This window comes from Drosophila sechellia, chromosome X (assembly GCF_004382195.2).
Source record: "Drosophila sechellia strain sech25 chromosome X, ASM438219v1, whole genome shotgun sequence".
NCBI classification, from domain to species: domain Eukaryota; kingdom Metazoa; phylum Arthropoda; class Insecta; order Diptera; family Drosophilidae; genus Drosophila; species Drosophila sechellia.
In genome coordinates, this window is record NC_045954.1 from 22,603,891 (window position 1) to 22,609,111 (window position 5,221).

Below are 5,221 nucleotides of genomic sequence, written 5' to 3' on the forward strand. Positions count from 1 at the left end.
TTTCAACGAATCTAGCATACCATTTTATCCTACGAGAAACGGATAAAAAATGTACTTTACGCAAGAAGTAAAATAAAAACATATGAGACAACAGAAATCCAAGCCCGAAAAATGGAGAGATACTTAGTCAATTGCACAAAGACTCCTGGCCGGTAATTTCGTGACTGGTTTTCCACTTGTTTGTAGCCTTTTTTCCGCTTTTTATTTATTTTGACTTTTGTTACTTCTGGCACTTGCTTTATGTAAGTTGCAACCTGCTGCTGGTTGCTGCAGTTGCCGCCGCTGCTGCGACACGTTTATGTCCTAAGTCTTTCGTTTTCTTTTCCATTTGGCGGCGTGCTCATAAATCGCTGATCACATTGTGAATTAAACTCCATGATAAGCAGGATAGATATCCACGAATGCATTCGCATATCGGCTGATTAAGGAGCCTATATGTAAGTACATACTTACATATATGTATTGTCTGTCCAAATATGTCGATGAAAATCAGCACGGGTGAGAATAGAGTTGTGCAAGAAAATGGATAGATTGGAAATTTATAAATATTTGTCGACAAAATAATAATTATTAGAAGCCGGGCTGCACCAGATTTCTACCATTTCAGGACCTTAAAATATCAGCGCTATTCTACTAAAATTATATTCGGTCTCATAAGAATATTAGGTACAACAACACAAACCAGCAGTCACTAAAGAAATCGCAGAGTGTTAAGTGCACACCATATGCCCACATGTATGCGATGAATTCCCCTTAGCTATTAACCAGATACATTTAATAAGTCTAGGGCGACTTAAAAACGAGTTCACTACTTTGATTGCCGATCGGGCCAAGCCCAAAAATGAAAACACGCAGCAAGTGTGGCACACAAACTGGCACAGCGCAATCACACACACAGGTAAAAAAATCACACGGATACGAAAGTTCAGAGATACGAAAATTACACAGATACAGCAACAGTCAATGATCTTTGGGAGCAGTTGGGACTTTTTATTTGGGCGCTCCGGCGAAAGACCAAACGAAACTCGCACATTTTGCCGGCTGCTTTCACTCTCCATTGGATTTTTGAATTCTTTCAAAACGATGTTTAAGGGGCGAACGGAGAGAGAGCTGAATAATTTCGAAAACGTCGCCTGCTGACGACTTTTTTCCTCTCGTTTGCAACTTACCGTCTTTCACTTGGCAGGCGGGGCGTATGCGCGATTTGAAATGTCAATTTTGCAGCCGCTTCCTCCGCCCTGCCCTTTGACCAACCAATGCTATGGTGCGTAATTAGCTTCAGGTGGGATCAAACAATGCACAGCTCCGGCTCATTGAACACATGATTAATGAGACCCCTTCGAAAGGCAAATCGAACAAGTGGTCAAGAGGATGGTTGAATCACACTCATACCTACGGCTGCACTCTAACTTTTTTTAGATGAATTTTAAGTTGATCAACCTGCCTTTCAATCTGCACACGCACATCAATATTTTCTACGGAACACCTCCATAAACAGTCGTCATCGGCGTCTCCATGCTGTTACCAACTCTTCCCATTTCTTACTGGGTTCGAGGTGAAGTGAAAAAGAAAGTGAACAACTTGTCAAACACCGTGTGACTCTTTCCCCGCCAATCTGAGATCTCGTCGATTCTGCCAGCAGCTGAGTAGTGAGCCACCAAACGAGCTTAAACATTTTCTATTATGCAAATATTTGGGGGGCTACCGCCGCCCGTTTCCATGAGGTAAATGAAACCAAAAAAATCGAAAAACAAATTCAAAATTAACACACCAAGCAACATAGTTGCGGAATGTTAGTGGACTAAGCCGATTTTGGCATTCGTTTTAAAAATGCATTCGTTAGATAAGTAACTAACTAACTAGTTTGTATTTTTCACTAATACTACATATGTATACTTATGAGGCTTGAAATAATGCTTACTTAATAGGGTTTACTTATATAGCAATATTTGTAGAGTAAAAGGGTATACTAGATACGTTGACAAGTTGGGAAGGAATCATTTCCGAGTCTGTCCGTTGTCAGCTGAGTAAGGGGTATCTGATAGTACAACACTGTTGTGTTGTATGGCACGTGTGGCACAAAACACTTGAGTTCAAACTATATTTTGCGTGAAAGCACAAGAATATGCTATATTAACCAACTTTCTAACTCATATACATTTTTTTACGTCTCCGTGCGGACAGACGTACACAGAACTAAGTTCATTAAAATAGCAGTGGTTGATACCATTCGAGTTTAAGATAAAAAATCCTATGATTAACAGTTGTAATGAGCAAATTTTTGTTATCATATCATCAGGTATTAAATTAATTTAATAAAAACAATTCAACAAATGTTTCACTTGTATTACTTCAATAGTTTCGAAAATATAGATTAAAACAACATAATAGGCAGAAATTCTTGTGTTCACTCAAATATCAGTGCTATGAAAAAATAGTAACAAAATTCATCTTGACTTAGAACTAACTTAGTTTTTCTTATTAATGTTTTAAATAAGGTATAATACTTAGTTGGATTGCCTTTGTTAGCCAGCACAGCCTTCCACCTACGCGGCATGGAGTCCACCAGGCCCAGGCAACGTGTGGGGGGAATTTTTGAAAATATTGATCATTTTGGGAGTTTACGTTGGACAAAACCAGACACTGCTATTTTAATGAACAGCCTAAAAGTTGTGATTTTGCTCAAGAATGTAAATAAAAAAGGATATCATGAAAAACTAACGGGACTTTCTTTTTTTTCCTATCTATACATTCCATTTTACAAAAATAAGTGGATTAAAAAGTCGATTCCAGAAAGGGATATGGAAAAATACCTTTGTATTTCTTAGTTTCTCTTGCACTGCTATTTTAGTGAACAAACATAAGTACATGTATGGATATAAACAGAGCAATGTCGATACACAACCCTTTGAAAACCTCTCAATCAAATTTTTAAATACATAAACATGTGTGTAAATCAGAAAATTACCGCCAATTAGTCTTTTTATTTGGGCTGGGCTATATTAACACTCTATTTGCATTTTCAAAAAAAAATTAAACGTTGAAAAAAGGGTCACACTCTCTAGTCTCTTAGAACTTTCGCTGGGTGCGAAACTTTTGCGGCCAGAAGCGGCCGCACCTGTATGCTTACCTGTATTTCTACCCGCCCCCAACCGCCACTCCCCCGAAACCGTCCCCAACCCCCGCATGTGGCCCGCTTACATACAGCCGAATACCAAGCAGCGCGCAGCTAATGGGCATAATATAATATATGTAATATGCATACACTGAGATAAATCAATTAGAAATGCTAATAATCGATTATATTTATTTATTATTTATTATGCGATTTATTTCAATTTATAACGTCATCAGAAATTTAAGAAGAAAATATCCAAAATATTTATTAAGAAAATATGCACTTATAGGGTCTGCAAGTTCTTCAATTTCAAATGCCAATAGGCATTCTACGTTATGGTTTTCAGTGTATCCACGCGAGAGAGTGAGAAGGTGTGTGCTGGCCTTTTTTCGCTCTTAATACAGTTCAATCGCCCCTCGGCACCCGCCACTCCATAATTGCTCAGTCGGAGGTGCGCTCGCAAAATTTACCAAGAAACTAAATTGAGTGGAAACGCTTGGCTTTTCCATGATTTGGTTTTCCTATGCTAATTGCCGTACTTAAAATCCAAGCGGAGTGAAAACTAAAATCGCCACGCAGTGCGTTCTGCCAAGCAGCTACAGAAAAAACAGCCCTATATTACTATAAATTAGCTAAAGTGAGGGATACTCATGCCTAGCATAAGAAAGCCTATAAAAATATGCGGAAGTCGTCATTTTGTACCTGTTTAGCTATTGAGCTTTTTCAATAGCTGTTGAGAATAATAAAAAAAACCGAAGAAAGTTTGTTTTATTACGACAGTTTTATTTTGCGAAATAGCGATAATTTACGATAGCGACAATAAGTAAGTTTAATCTTTTCCGAAGCGCGACGAAAAGGCAATTGGCGGGCAGGCAGCCGAAATGCAGCGCCCAAGCTTAACATAGGCAGCTAACAACAACAAAGGAATGAGCGCCGTACAGATAAATGCGCGCGAGAGCAGCGGTTTGCACTATGGGCATGCTACTGCTAATTTGGCTTAAATATTAACAAGTATGAAATTAGTCTACTGCACAGTTTTGGCGGCTGCATGACCCAACAGTACCACTATTTCTAAAACATGTTGAAATATTGAAGCCTAACCTATGCAGGGAAAGGGAAGAACCTTATCGTACTCCAAAATTAAAAAAAAAGGATTAGAAGGATTTAAATATGTTGAACTGGCATGTCAAATTATATGCATTGATTTTTATACCCGTTACCCGTAAAAGGGTATACTAGATTCGTTGAAAAGTATGTAACAGGCAGAAGAAGTCGTTTCCGACTATATAAAGTATGATCAGGATGAATAGCCAAGCCGATCTGGCCATGTCCGTGTGTCCTTGTCGTCTGTCCTAGATTTCCGGAACTATTAAGGCTAGAAAGTTGAGATTATACGTAAGAATTCGCCCACAGACCGCCCAAAACTGGCACGCCTACACTTTTGAAAAATGTTTTTTTTTTTAATGTATATATTAGTCTTGTAAATTTCTATCGATTTCTGAATGTTGCCACACTTATGAACAATGTTTTGATATTTTTTAATTTTTTGTGTTAGTCTTGTAAATTTTGACACTTTCAAATCCTCAACACTAATTATTTTTTTTTAGCTATTACATCAACTCCTAAGAAGCCAGCGCTGACCATCCGATGAAGATGCGAATTACTCAACGAGCGCCTGTGGGACGGTAACAATGATCATGGTAATGAAGTCGATGATGTCGAATGATGGTGATGGCCTGGAGCGATGATGCCATGCTAATGCTCGGGCCAAGTGAAAGTACGATTGGCTGTCAACGACCCAGCTGTTCTACGGATATGGCGACGCGGTTTCACTTGTCAACCTCGATCTACATTCGGTGTGTCATTGCGAATTCTAAGTTGCGTATGGCATGCACGTTTGCATGGCATGCACGATATGCATTTGGCTTTTCTGTGGCACCTACTGATAGTTTGGGCCTTTGGATGAGGGCGTTTTGGGGGCATGAGTCTGAGTTATGGCCCGCATCGCTTCGCATGCCTGATGTTGCGGGGCGTGCAAAACAACTGAAAAACTTCAACAGAGTTACTTTTGGAGTGGCAGCATTTTGCATTAAAACAATCTTA